This window comes from Dermacentor variabilis, unplaced genomic scaffold, assembly GCF_050947875.1.
Source record: "Dermacentor variabilis isolate Ectoservices unplaced genomic scaffold, ASM5094787v1 scaffold_20, whole genome shotgun sequence".
Lineage (NCBI taxonomy): Eukaryota > Metazoa > Arthropoda > Arachnida > Ixodida > Ixodidae > Dermacentor > Dermacentor variabilis.
Window position 1 is genome coordinate 315,753 of NW_027460368.1, and position 16,711 is coordinate 332,463.

A 16,711-nucleotide genomic window follows, 5' to 3' on the forward strand; every position below is an offset into this window, starting at 1 on the left:
GAAACTTGGGAAACCCACATCCCTGCAGTGCTTCGTCTCGGTTCCCAAGAGGAACAGCTCGAAAGCATACACCCATCTCAGAAAGCCTGGATGCATTGAGGACACCTGGATGAAGATAGATCCTGTCCTCAAACTTGGATTCTTTTGACATCAGTTCTAGTAGTTTCCTGCCCCATTTCACAGGGGTTTTCTCAAGTGCTTTGGCAATTTTTTTTTCCTTGCGCACTGTTTTTTGAACCAACTGGAAAATAAATGGTAATAGTGAACGGAATGAATGAGGTGTCACTCCTGCAGGCAATGCCCAGTAGTAAGACCTCAAACAGTGTCAATTTGGGCTAATTGGGCAAGAAATCCTGGGCCAGCTGTGTTCATCACCTGATGCTTCTTCAGGCAGGGCTCGATGAATTTTAGGTCTGCTTCAAACCGTTCTGTCCACTCCGTCATCTGCCTCCTCAACACACCAAGTCCTCATTAATCCAATGGGTTCAAGTGTTTTCAGTGTTATTGATCCTGCATCTTCTGCTTGTTGGATCAAAGTACAGAAGCTGGTTGCGAGGATTTACAGTTTTGTCTTGTTCTGCTTTCTGAAGTCTCCCCATGAAGGACAGATGGTTGTTCCATTTGCTCTGTTAATGAACATCTTCAACCAAGCAATGTGTTCTCCCTGAACTCTTTAGATGATCTTCTATTTCTTTGGTTGCCCTGCTCTCATGTCGTTGATGTCTATTAGCATCTCATTGATTGGTATCACAAGTGCTGGGTCAACTTTGTACTGCTTCCTAACTGTCTTGTCGAGCAGTACTATCTCATAATTGATGCCATAGCCTATGGCTCTTCTGAACGGTCTGGCACGGAGGTGGTAGTCCTTGAGTTCTGGCTCCCTAGCTGCTCTTTTTGTGAGCTCACGGCACTTCTTGGCCAATTCCATGATGGGTCTTTGTACTCTCAGGTAATCTCATTGCTCTGTTGAAAGTGTCAATACAAGCTCTCCAGGCACATTCTTTGATTGGAGCAAAACATTTGGTTACTGCAATAACAACATCTGAGCACATCGCTTCCTTTTTTCTCCTGGGTTCTTGCCACTTCCATGCTGGCCATATGTGAAGCCAGGTCTATGCCGCTGGTTGTGATGCTTGGAGAATATGCCATCAGCTCAGGTAACTCATACTTTTCAACAAATCTTTTGTACCACGGATTCAGTCATTCTGCTTCAGTGAAGTTGAGTTTGTTGCCTCTAGGATGCTGTCTCGCAGCATTGAGCTCATCTAATTCATTATTAGAACATAAAATATGTGAAATTAAAATTTTGAAGAAAAAAAAGGCTAGTTCTACCACGAGGGGACAAAGGCCAAAGGAACGAGGCAGCAAATACGGGATTTATTCAACAATGCGGTATATAACATGTACATTCGCGGACAGAATAATATGGACCACGGCTCAGGCGGCCGGAGCGGCTGCGGAGCCGCACCACGGCGCTGCTATCGCGCTTCGCGCGCTCACGACGAGGGTACCCGGAATGGCGTCAATCTTCTCCTCCACACCCTCGCTCTCGCGCTTGATAAATTTCTTGTGCGGCGTTCGGCTGCTCTGCTGCTTACGGTCGGGGTGAAGGGGCGCGTGAATCGCCAGTGGTTCAGCACTGTGCTCTGTCGCGCAGCAGCGGACAGCCGCAACTAATCAAACCTCGACACTGTGAAGGAACGAGAACCCCTTGTCATTTTTTGTGTGTGTCGGCCATTTGCTGTCGCGGACACACTAACATGAAGCATGTCTTCAGTTAAAAAACGCGTACCAGTGCCAACTAGTGTAAAAGGCGCCTGGTGTCGAGACGTCTGCTCTCGCATGCTAGTCCTTTTTTAGCTGGCAGACTCTCCAAGCCGTGAGCATCGGATTAGCGCTCTTTATTAATGGTAGGGAGCAGCGCGAGATGACGCCGCTGTAAGCGCAACGTCTGATGCGCTGCCGGAATGGGTTGTCGCGGGCGCGATGGCTTTCGCCCAGCTAGCGCTGTAGCTGACGGCTGCCACCTTAAAGCCACACGGCCTACAGATTTCCTTTATTCTGTCGCGTGACCACAATACCGCGTAGTCAGATGGCCGATGCAGCGTCTCGTCTGTGAGAGTACCAATTATCCATGCGCGACAGGTCCTTGGAATGACGGCGCGCGACCCACCCTTTATAATCGCACTGCCTGGATGCTGCTGGGTTTATTCGCAGTAGATAAGTGGGTTCGGTAGGCTTTCTCGAATGAGAACTGCTATCGTCACATCTTCGCTTTTTTTGTTTTTTGTTTGCTTAAACATGGAGTGCTTGACGCCGTGCAAGCCGTGCGGCTTTATGCGCTATACCGCCCACACCTCGCTGTTAGCAGACTGCTTGGCCGGTGTCGCGAACTTGCTGGCGGGCAGTTTTTGCTCCAGCATGTTCCAGGCGACAGTTGTACTGTAGGGGCCTTGTTAAAGTGGCGACCATGTTGAATAGAATTATCTGTTCAGAATAGTTATCTGAACAAGAACGGCAGTAAGCCGCATAACTCAAGCGTACCGCGACGAAGCAAGATTCGGTGACGCCCTCCATACAGGGAGACGAAGAATAACCAAAGAGGAGGAGGACCAGCTTATAGTTGCAGCCGCCGTGGCAGACGCTTTTCTCACGGCGAGAGATATCAGGGAGGCGCTCTCCTTGCATGTATCATGCAAAACAATTCAAAGGAGGCTTTAAGAAGCCGGTCTCGAAAACCGCGTCACTGCCAAGAAGCCCTTACTCACTGAATCCCAGAGGAGGACAAGGCTTGCCTTTGCACAGAAGGTTGCTGGCTGGACCGTTGAAAATTGGAAACAAGTAGTTTTCACGGACGAGTCGACTTTCTGTACAAGGTGGAATGAACAGCTACGAGTCTGGCGTCCTTGCAACAGCAGGTGGGCAGCGCTTCACTCCCTTTATAAATTTCTGCCAGATGTTTGGTAGGGGCGGCGGTCACAGTTATGACAGCGCAATATGAAGCAAGATAAATGTTCTGGTATTACAAAGCGATGAGGAAAGATTAGGTTGTCAATATATCTTGCCTAACTTTTTGTTATTTGAATGCCACTTGAAGATTACAGCTTGCAAATAGTGACCTCATCCTATGTCAGTATATTTTTCATTTCATTATATTTTTTGCGCCATTTACCATAAACTAAAACAGATGTCATGCAAACCCTCCTTCTTTAATGCAGTCAACCCTTGAGGGTTAATTTTCCTGCTTGCCCCCTTTTCCCGGTCTCCCTGTAGATACCAAGAAGCATACACAAGAAACGTACTCTCAAGCGGGCGCTGCTCGGTAAACGTGTGGGGAGCCATCACCAAAGACGGCCTGGGCCCGCTTGTGCGAATACAGGACCGCTTCACGGCGAAGCAATATTGCGACATCTTGGAGCACACCCTGATTCCGTACCTTCTGGACAGGCCCTTCCCAGACGGCCTCTACTTGCTCCAACACGACCGGAGCCCTGTTCACACAGCGCGCCGAGTGTCTCGCTTGCTTGAGAACCGTGGCATTCAGGAGCTCCAGTGGCCGCCAAATGGGGCAGATTTGAACCCCATTGCAAATATTTGGGGGCTTATGAAACGGCGCCTAGCTTCAAGGCGCCTTGGAAATGCCACTGCGGACACGCTTTGGGAAAACATTAGTGACGAGTGGTGCACGCTTCAAGCGCATCCCGAAGTAGTGTCCCTGTACGTTTCAATGCCGTGGCGGGTGGCGCAAGTTTTGGATGCGGAAGAAAGCTTCATTGGATATTAATTGTGCAGGAGAATGAAAAAAGAAGTGTCGATTCTGGATAGCTTGAGGGCACGTGATTATTATAGTGCGAATAAACAACCGCCAATGCGTGTTCTTTGTGATGGTTCCCGTTGATTGCTTGGTCGCTGCATGCCTTGGGCGATGAAAGAGAAAGCAAGTGCCACGAAAGATATGCAATAATGTTTTTTTCATTGACAACACTTAGCGTCTGTGCACATTATTAAAGCTAAAAAAGAACACTGCTAAAATCCTGCATTCAGGTAGTTCACACGTAGTAATACCTGGAAAATCGCCTTATGCCTTTTTCTTTAATATCTGTGGCGTATTTTCTGTCTTTGAATATCTACTAATGGAGATGACTGAGATTTCAGAGGGCTCTAGCAATGGCTTCATCAATGCTTGCGCTTCATTCCCATAACCCGCCAGCGAGCCCCATGCATGCCCATTTTTAGGCAGTGAAAGGCAGGTAAGTTCGAGCCACTTAGAGGTAGAGCATCAAGCCACACAGTTTGCACGGCGCCAAGCGCTCCATGTTCCAGAAAAAAAAACGAAGATTCGACGATAGCAGTTCTCATAAAAGAAAGCGTATACCGAAGCCACTCATCTACTGCAAATGAACCCAGCAGTGCGAGATAGCATGGGCAAATACAAAGAGTGGGTCGCGCGCCGTCATTCCAACGACCTGTCGCGCACAGACAATTAGTACTCTCGCAGACGTGACGCAGCAGCGGTCATCAGCCTAGCGGCATTGTGGTGAGGCGACAGAAAAAAGAAATGTGTAGGTCGTGTGGCTTTAACGTGGCAGACGTCACCTGCACCGCGAGCTGGGCGAAAACCATCGCGCCCGGACAACCCATTCTGGAAGCGCAACAGACGTTTGGGCTACAACAGCATCATCTCGTGCTTCTGCCTACCATTAAAGAGCGCTAAGCCGATGCTTGGCGGTACAACATGCTTAGACGTACAAAATGAAGATTGTACAGGTCTACGCCCCTACATCCAGTCATGATGGCCAGGAAGTCGAAAGCTTCTATGAAGACGAGGAATCGGCGATGGGTAGAGTGAAAACTAAATACAATATACTAATGGGCGACTTTAATGCCAAAATAGGCAAGAAGCAGGCTGGAGACAAGGCAGTGGGGGAATATGGCATAGGCACTAGGAATAGCAGGGGAGAGTTATTAGTAGAGTTTGCGGAACAGAATAATATGAGGATAATGAATACCTTCTTCCGCAAGCGGGACAGCCGAAAGTGGACCTCGAGGAGCCCGAACGGCGAGACTAGAAATGAAATAGACTTCATACTCTGCGCTAACCCTGGCATCATACAAGATGTGGACGTGCTCGGCAAGGTGCGCTGCAGTGACCACAGGATGGTAAGAACTCGCATTAGCCTAGACCTGAGGAGGGAACGGAAGAAACTGGTACATAATAAGCCGATTAATGAGTTATCGGTAAGAGGGAAAATAGAGGAATTCTAGATCAAGCTACAGAACAGGTATTCAGCTTTAACTCCGGAAGAGGACCTTAGTGTTGAAGCAATGAACGACAATCTTGTGGGCATCCATAAGGAGTGTGCAATAGAAGTCGGTGGTAACTCCGTTAGGCAGGATACCAGTAAGCTATTGCAGGAGACGAAACATCTGATCAAGAAACGCCAATGTATGAAAGCCTCTAACCCTACAGCTAGAATAGAACTGGCAGAACTTTCGAAGTTAATCAACAAGCGTAACACAGCTGACATAAGGAAGTATAATATGGATAGAATTGAACATGCTCTCAGGAACGGAGGAAGCCTAAAAACAGTGAAGGAGAAACTAGGAATTGGCAAGAAACAGATACATGCGTTAAGAGACAAAGCCGGCAATATCATTACTAATATGGATGAGATAGTTCAAGTGGCTGAGGATTTCTATAGAGATTTATACAGTACCAGTGGCACCCTCGACGATAATGGAAGAGAAATTAGTCCAGAGGAATTCGAAATCCCAAAGGTAACGCCGGAAGAAGTAAAGAAAGCCTTGGGAGATATGCAAAGGGGGAAGGCAGCCGGGGAGGATCAGGTAACAACAGATTTGTTGAAGGATGGTGGACAGATTGTTCTAGAGAAAGTGGCCACCCTGTATACGCAATGCCTCATGACCTCGAGCGTACCGGAATCTTGGAAGAACGCTAACATAATCCTAATCCATAGGAAAGGGGACGCCAAAGACTTGAAAAATTATAGACCGATCAGCTTACTGTCCGTTGCCTACAAACTATTTACTAAGGTAATCGCAAATAGAATCAGGAACACCTTAGACTTCTGTCAAGCAAAGGACCAGGCAGGATTCCGTAAAGGCTACTCAACAATAGATCATATTCACACTATCAATCAGGTGATAGAGAAATGTGCGGAATATAACCAACCCTTATATATAGCTTTCATTGATTACGAGAAAGCGTTTGATTCTGTCGAAACCTCAGCAGTCATAGAGGCATTACGGAATCAGGGTGTAGACGAGCCGTATGTAAACATACTGAAAGATATCTATAGCGGCTCCACAGCCACCGTAGTCCTCCATAAAGCAAGCAACAAAATCCCAATAAAGGAAGGCGTCAGGCAGGGAGATACGATATCTCCAATGCTATTCACAGCGTGTTTACAGCAGGTATTCAGAGACCTGGATAGGGAAGAATTGGCGATAAAAGTTAATGTAGAATACCTTAGTAACTTGCGATTCGCTGATGATATTGCCTTGCTTAGTAACTCAGGGGACCAATTGCAATGCATGCTCACTGACCTGGAGAGGCAAAGCAGAAGAGTGGGTCTAAAAATTAATCTGCAGAAAACTAAAATAATGCTTAACAGTCTCGGCAGAGAACAGCAATTTACAATAGGCAGCGAGGCACTGGAAGTCGTAAGGGAATACATCTACTTAGGGCAGGTAGTGACGGCGGATCCGGATCACGAGACGGAAATAATCAGAAGAATAAGAATGGGCTGGGGTGCGTTTGGCAGGCATTCTCAGATCATGAACAGCAGGTTGCCATTATCCCTCAAGAGAAAAGTATATAATAGCTGTGTCTTACCAGTACTCACCTACGGGGCAGAAACCTGGAGGCTTACGAAAAGGGTTCTGCTCAAATTGATGACGACGCAACGAGCTATGGAAAGAAGAATGATAGGTGTAACGTTAAGGGATAAGAGAAGAGCAGATTGGGTGAGGGAACATACGCGAGTTAATGACATGTTAGTTGAAATCAAGAAAAAGAAATGGGCATGGGCAGGACATGTAATGAGGAGGGAAGATAACCGATGGTCATTAAGGGTTACGGACTGGATCCCAAGGGAAGGGAAGCGTAGCAGGGGGCGGCAGAAAGTTAGGTGGGCGGATGAGATTAAGAAGTTTGCAGGCATGGCCACAATTAGTACATGACCGGGGTTGTTGGATAAGTATGGGAGAGGCCTTTGCCCTGCAGTGGGCGTAACCAGGCTGATGATGATGATGAAGCCGATGCTCACGGTTTGGAGAGGCTACGAGCTAAAAAAGGACTAGCATGCGAAAGCAGACGTCGCGAAACCAGGCGCCTTTTACGCTAGTTGGCACTGGTCCGCGTTTTTTAGCCGAAGCCATGCTTCATGTTACGGTGTCGGCGACTGCAAATGGCCGACAAAAAAAAAGAGATCAGGTTCTCGTTCCTTCTAAGTGCGGAGGTTTGATTAGTCGCGGCTGTCCGCTGCAGCGCGACAGCCAAAGTGCTGAACCATAGAGAAAGGAATAGAACAAGAGCGGACACTCGGCGAAAATTGGAAACAGGAAACACGTCACGCTATAGTATTAACATCGACGAATTGGGGCAGCGAGCATCGAAAAAAAGAAGAATGTGAAATGAGATTACCAGAAATTGTTTTATTTTTTTATTCTTTCCCGGAAAAAGTAAAAATATCTGCGTATAAATTAAATAAAACTTTGCCGTTTACTTCCGTTGCCTAGCGACAGGCGAACCGGCGAGCGAATGATGAGCCAGATGTTTGCGTCATTCGTCAGACACACCGCCGAAGCGAGAGAGACCGGCCGCGCATCTGAGCGTTGGACTGTTCGGGCACCCGTCTGCCTGTTTTTCGATTTTGGGATTCAGCCTGATTTGGTGGCCTCCCGGCGAATTATTGCGTTTTTTCGGAACTTCGACATGGCAGCACTGCACTATTGGACTACGGCAAGGTGAGAAACTTTGTTCGACAGTCTGCGACGCACTTCAAGCAATTAGGCTTACTGCCCGGCACCTAGGCTAGACTTGTGACGCAGTTAACTGAAAAGAGCGTGGACGTCGTGGAGCAGTTACTTTGAATTAATGAATCGTACTGGGAGATGTTTGCGATGCTTCCTATAAGCCCCAATATTATTTTAACTAATTTCGGTAGTTTTTGGGCATGCTAGTCGCACAGGGTGCTGTGACGCAGTTTCGCGAGTACTGAATTTTACTGCGACAAGTTTTGGCGCTTTCTCTGACTGCCAACATTATTGAAACTAATTTGATTACTTTTTGGGCTACCTTTCGAGCGCAGTGGGCGCGCCTGGCGCTGTGACTCGGTTAGCGAAAATCAGCTCGGCCGTGGTGCGCGGTTTCGCGCTTTAATGCACTGAGAAGTTCACGGCGCTTTTCTTTCTCTAACGCCCAACATTGTTGAAAATTATTTTCGGTAATTTTATGTTAGGAGGCCCGCTCGCCGCGCCTGTTGTGACGCAGCGAAAAGCAGCTCGGCCGTGGTGACAAAGTTAGTTTGGCGCGTACTGAATCTTACTGCGACAAGATTGTGGCAATTTTTATGTCCCCGCAACAATTTAAGCCTTCTTTCGGTACCCACGCTTGTCGAAAACGCGACGAGCAATCGTGAAGAGTGATAACACGAGAGTGCGTTGCTTGCTCCTGCAGAACGCACAAGAGATAAGCCAAGGAACTCAAACGCCAGGAACTAGTAACTCGAAAATTCTGTCTTCTGAACGGCACCCACGCATTTTGTCTTGAGTGCGAGTAGAAGGAATTCTGCGAGCGTCCAGCATGCTCTGGTTGAGAGCCTGTGTGGCCACCTCTGTATTCGTAGCGTACTATCTCGTCGGTTGTAGCAAAGTTCGCGAAACGCGCCGTTGCCCGCGCATTCGTGCTAAAAAAGTGTAGGAAATAAGTATTGGGAAGAGGGGAATGCTTGGAATTAGAATCTGTTTGTGGTATGTACTACACCCGTGAGCAAAAGTATACGGACCACGGGAGCGCGTGCCAAATTGCATCGACGCGCCGTCTACGGACGCGGCGCCTGCTGTCGAGAGGGCTGCTAGAGCAGCGGTGCGCATGCGCGTCCCATCACATCTGTTGGCCTGACGTAGCTTTGCCTGACGTCGCTGTGGTGCTCGCAGACTAAACGTCCACTGGGCGTCGTTGTCGCTGCTCCGTCGCATATGGGCCATTGTGTTACGCAGCGGCTGCGACGGGGCTGGCACGCGCGTCCGCCGCGCTTCGCTTTCATTCTTTCTTCGGGGGAATTATCGCACGCCGCACTGCCTTCTCTGACGCCTTTAGATGACTCGCACAAAGTGGCCTTCTGCGGCTGTGTTATCTCGAACTGTTCCAATGCTTGCTGCCGCAGGTAGAAGCAAGGTTTTGCAATCGGTGTCCGCCGTCGCGTTAATAAGTAGAACTGAGCTGAAGGGGCTACTATGCTCCGCAAGCAGCAGGATGCTAAAACGAGAAATTAGCGGCACCATACTGCCTTTATTTCTTCAAACCCTTCAACAAGGCTTGAACAAGAAATGCACGCGAGGGTGCCACTACAGACAGCAGCCACAACGCTGACACATGCGCGAGAATGTGCACGCTGCCGTGAAGTTCCAATTACGGTTGCCTCCTTGCGAATCTCCCCGCAGGGGCGTCTGCGTCAGCAGGCGTTTGGTGTGTTGCGACACCACGTACCCGAGCACACGAGGGTTGGACCCTCCCGCGTGTAGCCGTGCGCGGCTTAGCCGTGTCTGGGGAAAAGGGGATCCTGGGGGTTGAGCCGAAGCTGGGTGTCTGGACCTTTAAGGCCCCCCGGCGGAGGCAACACACCTCTTCGGCCTCGGCTTCACATAGACGGCACCCCCGGACTGACCCACCCGGGGGAAACCGGCAGTCGCCTTTTCCTGTCCTCCTCTCCAATCTTCGTCTTTCTCTCCCACTTTTACATCTTTCCTGTCGTCTCCTCACTTCTTATTACTTCCGTATTTCCTGGCGGCAAGGGTTAACCGTGTGTAATATATCCTGCCTTGGGTATATATATATTAGGTTATAGCGGCGATGCATGGCTGGCGTCTGCAGGTAATCTTCCAACCTTGTAGCGTCCCCTTGTTGGGCTCGGTGGTGGGTGGCCACCATCGCCGCCGAATTTCCCAGCTCTATATGGCAAACAACTTTCCTCCGCTACCTGATCGCTCCCTGAAGAGGGGGCGCACCGATGAAACATTCACTTTCTTCATGCAGCCTAAACAATCTTTTCCAAAGTACCACGTTTGTACTTAGTCAGCACGATAAGAAAACCGTCAGAATGATCTCACCATTTGTTGTAGCGAAATCTCTCACTGAAGCAATTGGCCCAGGCTATAAAGTAACGAAGATGGGAAGTGGCGATCTTCTTCTCGAACTCCGCGATAAAGCGCAGTATGACAAACTGTCGAAAGTTGTAGCATTTGGGGAAATTCCCGTCTCAGTGGGCCCACACAGATCAATGAACACAGTGCGCGGGGTCGTCTCAGAAGATGACCTCCTCGAACTGAGCGAAAGCGAACTGCTTGAAGGATGGCAAGACCAGAATGTAGTCAAAGTTCAAAGAATAACATTGAGGCGAGATGACAAGCAAATACCTACCAAACACATAATCATAACTTTCGGAACCTGCAACCTACCTGAAACAATAGAAACCGGTTACTGTAAGCTTCGCGTCAGACCGTATATCCCAAATCCGCGTCGATGCTTCAAGTGTCAGCGCTTTGGGCATGGGTCGCAGAACTGCAGAGGACGTGCTACTTGTGCCAAGTGTAGTTCTTCTGAACACGCTTCCGACATCTGTACATCAACAAACCACTGTGCCAACTGTGAAGGAGACCACCCCGCCTACTCGCGATCATGCCCTACTTGGAAAAAGGAGAAACAAATCATAGAACTAAAAGTAAAACTGAACCTATCATTTCCAGAGGCACGTAAGCGTTTCGCATTCCAAAATCAGTCCAGTCCTTCCTACACCGATGTGGCGCGCCGGGGGGCAGCGCTACATCTTCAGGCGGCCGCGCAAGTCACACGGAGTGTGACGGCGGTTACGCCATCAGCCCCCCTGGTGGGAGCAGCCACGGCTCTTCCGCCCCCTACGACGAAGGGCCAGCAGACCTCCGAGCCTGCCGGTCCCAGGGCCACTGCTCGTGCAGGCAGGCCCGAAAAACCCCCGCGCGTGCCCGCTGAGCGGGCGTCATCCAGCGCCTCTGATGAGGCGATGGATGTAACAAAAACTTCTCCGGCGTCTCAGACGCCGAAGGCACGGCGTTGCTCCCTGGAGCGCGCCAACAAAAAAAGAAATACCCCGCATCAAGGGGCCTGGAAAGGTCCCTTGAACCAACCTAAGTGATATCTCTTGACACACAGCACATAAACACAAACAAGATGGATACACAAATATTACATTGGAACGTGAGAGGCCTGATCCACAACCTCGATGATATCAAAGAACTTTTGCGCAAATACAATCCAAAGGTGCTGTGTGTTCAGGAGACACATCTTAAATCTACGCATAGAAACATTCTTAGGCAATACGCTATTTTCCGGAAGGACCGAGATGATGCTGTTGCATCGTCCGGCGGTGTAGCAATAATAGTAGACAGAGGCGTTGCTTGTCGGCAACTGCAACTCCGGACTCCTCTTGAGGCAGTTGCTATCCAAGCAGTACTATTCAATAAACTAGTTACTATCACGTCCGTATACATCCCCCCCAAGTTATCAACTCTCTAGCACAACATTTCAAAGCTTTATTGATGAGCTGCATCACCCTTACATTGTCGTCGGTGATCTAAACGCGCATAACCCACTGTGGGGCGACTCTCGCTGTGATGCGAGAGGACGGCTTGTAGAAAACATCCTGTTCTCTTCAAGTTCCTGCTTGCTGAACAAGAAAAAGCCAACATTTTACAGCTCTACACACAGAACATTTTCTTCGATAGATCTAAGCATAGCGTCTAGTACAATTGTGCCATATCTGGAGTGGGATGTCATTAATAACCCTTATGGAAGTGATCACTTCCCCATCGTTCTAAACCTTAAAAAACAAAGTGAGTGTCATGCACATCTTCCTCGATGGAAAGTTGACTCAGCCGACTGGACAAAGTTTCGCGAACTAACACAGCTGCCCTGGAATGATACCTCTGAACTAAGCTTAGACGACGCAGTAGCATACATAACAGCGTTCATTATTGAGGCTGCATCAGTATGCATTCCCCAAACAAATGGGTCGCCCTCGAAACGACGCATTCCATGGTGGAATGAGGAGTGTAGGGAAGCCAGGAAAAAGCAGAACAAGGCTTGGAGCCTCCTCCGTAACTCCCCAACCACAGAGAATCTGATTAATTTCAAGGCGATCAAGTCGCAAGGTAGAAGAACGCGCCGCCGCGTTAAACGAGAAAGTTGGAAAAACTACGTAAGCAGCATTAACTCGTATACAGACGAACGAAAAGCCTGGAACAGGGTTAACAAAATAAAAGGCCGCGAAACTCATCCCTTACCTTTATTAAATACACAAGGAGACCCTCTGGAGGATCAGGCAGATTGTCTAGCAGCACATTTCGAGCACATTTCTAGTGCATCTCATTACACAGATACATTCCTAAAATACCAGCGACTAGCAGAACAGATGAAATTGGGTTGGAACAGCTCATCCAATGAAGCATACAATCGTCCATTCGGAATGGCTGAGTAACAAGATACTCGATCCCTTACAGTGCGGTTTTAGAGAGGGTAGATCCACAACAGATCACCTTGTCCGCATCGAGACAAATATCCGTGATGCCTTTGTCCACAAACAGTTTTTCCTGTCCGTATTTTTAGATATGGAGAAGGCATACGACACAACCTGGCGTTTTGCAATCCTCCGTGATCTGTCTGAAATGGGAGTTAGAGGCAACTTGCTATGCGTCATTCAGAGTTACCTCTCGGATCGCACTTTCCGTGTTAGAGTTGGTAACGTTCTGTCTCGGTGTTTGGTGTGTTGCGACACCACGGACCCGAGCACATGAGGGTTGGACCCTCCCGCGTGTAGCCGTGCGCGGCTTAGCCGTGTCTGGGGAAAGGGGGATCCTGGGGGTTGAGCTGATGCTGGGTGTTTGGACCTTTAAGGCCCCCCGGCGGAGGCAACACACCCCTTTGGCCTCTGCTTCGCATAGACGGCACCCCCGGACTGACCCACCCGGGGGAAATCGGTAGTTGCCTTTTCCTGTCTCTCTCTCTCTCCAATCTTCGTCTTTCTCTTACTTTTCATCTTTCCTGTCTCCTCCTAGCTTCCGCTTACTTCCAATTTTCCAGGCAGCAAGGGTTAACCTTGTGTGAATAGCCAACCTAGGTTATTTCATATTTGGTTATAGTAGTAATGTACAGCTGGCGTCTGCAGGCAGTGTTTCACAGGTGCTGCAGCGTCCCCTTGTAGGACTCCATGGTGGGTGGCTGGCGTTACTGCCGAAATCTCACATATCTTTATGGCTAGCTCCTTCCCTCCACTACCTGATCGCTCCCTGAAGAGGGGGCGCACCGATGATGTTTTAGAAATTTTCTCCCGTCAAAATGAAACTTTTCCTCGCTTCCACGTAGTCCACTCAGAAACACCAAACAAACCCGTACGAACAATGTCACCATTTCTCGTGTCCAAGTCTCTGACCCAAGTTCTTGGTACCGGTTACAAAGTATCCAGAATGGCAAGCGGTGATCTCCTCTTGGAGCTCCGCAACCTTAAACAATATGAAAACCTACCCAACCTAGTATCATTTGGCGACGCCAAAGTGACCGTAACCCCGCATCGCACTATGAATACCACCCGTGGCGTAGTCTCCGATGATGATCTCTTGGAGCTGACTGAGGCTGAGCTCTTGGAGGGCTTCAGTGAGCAGAACGTCATCAACGTTAAGCGAATTAAGATGAGGCGTGACAACAAGGAAATACAGACCAAACATCTGATACTCACTTTTGGCACAAGTGTCCTGCCCGATTCCATCGAGGCCGGGTATATCAAGCTCCGTGTTCGGCCATATATCCCTAATCCCCTGCGTTGCTTCAAATGTCAGCGTTTCGGTCACAGCTCACAGAGCTGCCGAGGCCGCCAAACCTGCGCTAAATGCAGTGCTAATGAGCACACTTCTGAATCTTGTGAAAACTCTCTCCGCTGCGTAAACTGTGAAGGCGAGCACGCTGCATACTCGCGGTCGTGCCCATCTTGGAAGAAAGAGAAGGAAATAGTTACGGTTAAAGTAAAAGAAAACATAAGTTTCAAAGAGGCACGCAGGCGGGTATCTTTCCTGCCAAAGAACACCTTTGCCGAAGTGGCGCGTCAGGGGGCAGCGCCACAACGGTCTCCGGCGGCTGTCCGACCCACACCCAGTGAGCCGGCAGTGACGCCATCCGCCCCCCTGGCGGATGCAGCTAGTGCTGCTCCGTCAACCCAGAATGAGGGATCATTGACGCCGAAGGTGGCCGCCGCCGAAGCTGTCCCAACCTCCCCGGCCCCTTCAAGCGCTGGCAACAGCCGGCGCAGCCAAATCCCGCAGGGTGCCCCATCGACCTCTGGGCTGGTGGGCGCAGGGGTCTTGCCCTCCAAGGCAGGACTCTCTCTTGTAACTTCTCGCTCGCAAGAGCACGTGTCCGGCGCCTCACAAGAGGCAATGGACACAACACCTATCCTCAAGGCGCACCAAGCGCCTAAGGAGCAGCGAGGCTCCCTCGAACGCTTCAAAAAGGGCAGAACTCCCGTTACAGGGCCTCGAAAGAGCTCTGTAACCTAAGACATCACCACCGTTTCCGTAAACACAGCACCAATTCTTTCTTTAATATGGATACACAAATCATTCAATGGAATGTCAGAGGTCTTCTTAGGAATCTCGATGATCTACAAGAACTCATCTACCAACACAATCCCAAAGTGCTGTGTTTACAGGAAACACACTTAAAACCAAAACACACAAATTTTCTTCGACAACACGTTACTTTTCGCAAAGACCGCGATGATGCTCTCGCATCATCGGGTGGCGTTGCCATTGTAATTCAAAAAAGCATAGCGTGTCAACGTTTGCAGCTACGAACGGCCCTCGAAGCAGTGGCGGTTCGAGTTGTCCTGCTAAACAAACTCATCACTATTTGTTCACTTTAAATACCCCCACATTACAAACTAAACAAACCTGAATTTCAGTCCTTCATAGATGAATTGCCAGAACCTTATGTTGTTCTTGGCGATTTCAATGCGCACAGCTCCCTGTGGGGCGACTCTCGTACAGACGCGCGAGGTCGTCTCGTTGAACAGTTCCTTTTTTCTTCAGGTGCGTGCCTTCTTAATAAAAAAGAACCCACATATTACTCTCTTGCAAACAGAACCTTTTCGTCAATAGATCTTAGTATAGTTTCCGCGTCTATACTGCCCGAACTCGAATGGGATGTTATGAGCAATCCTTACGGGAGCGATCACTTCCCCGTACTGCTAAGAACATCCAAAGAAAATGAATTTCCTCCACAAGCTCCTAGGTGGAAGATAGATACAGCCGACTGGGAGAAATTTCGAAATCTATCTAGCATCTCATGGGCTGATATGTCTTCTCTAGAAATTGATGCCGCTGTGGAGTATTTTACAGCGTTCATAATAGATGCCGCATCTAAATGCATATCCGAAGGAAGTGGTTTGGCATGTAGACGGCGTGTCCCGTGGTGGAACGACGAATGTAGGATTGCTCGTCAGAAACAGAACAAAGCGTGGGGGTTGCTACGCGATTCCCCCACTGCAGAGAATCTTATTAACTTTAAGAAAGTCAAATCTCAAGGCAGGAGAATCCGCAGGCAGGCCAGAAGAGAAAGCTGGCAGAAGTATTTATCGAGTATTAACTCGTTTAGAGATGAGGCCAAAGCCTGGAACAGGGTGAATAGGATTAGAGGGCGCCAAACATATTCACTCCCCCTGGTAAATACACAGGGCGATACACTGAAAGACCAGGCAGACTCACTTGGGGAGTATTTTGAGAGCGTGTCAAGTCTAACAAATTATTCGCAATCCTTTCTAAAATACAAACAAATAGAAGAATGTAAGCCACTCATAGGAAAATGTCGAAAGAATGAACCATACAACTGTCCATTTAGTATTGCCGAGTTCAGAGCTGCCTTGAGATCATGCAAGAGCTCCGCACCGGGTTCTGACAGAATTATGTATCAAATGATCAAAAACCTACACAATGACACCGAAGTTACACTACTCAAAATTTTCAACACTATTTGGGCTGCGGGATACTTTCCAACTGCATGGAAAGAAGCAATTGTGGTCCCTGTTTTGAAGCAGGGGAAAGACCCATCCATGGCGGCAAGCTATCGCCCAATAGCTCTTACGAGCTGCCTGTGTAAGGTTTTTGAAAAAATGATTAATCGCAGACTCATACACTTCCTTGAACTCAATAATATACTTGATCCCTATCAGTGTGGCTTCAGAGAAGGCCGGTCGACAACAGATCACCTTGTACGCATTGAAGGATATATTCGGGACGCATTTGTACATAAGCAGTTTTTCATGTCAATATTCCTCGACATGGAGAAGGCATATGACACAACATGGCGCTACGGCATCTTGCGAGACTTGTCGGAAATGGGCATCTGTGGCAATATGCTGAAAATAATTGACAGCTATTTGTTGAATCG

At 48.7% G+C, this 16,711-nt stretch overlaps 1 long non-coding RNA gene across 1 annotated transcript in view; it reads right to left on the reverse strand.

Moving 5' to 3' along the window:
* LOC142568501 (uncharacterized) overlaps positions 1-16,711 on the reverse strand; it is a 69,572-nt gene that overhangs the window by 14,625 nt on the left and 38,236 nt on the right. The gene's annotated exons all lie outside the window — the stretch shown is intronic.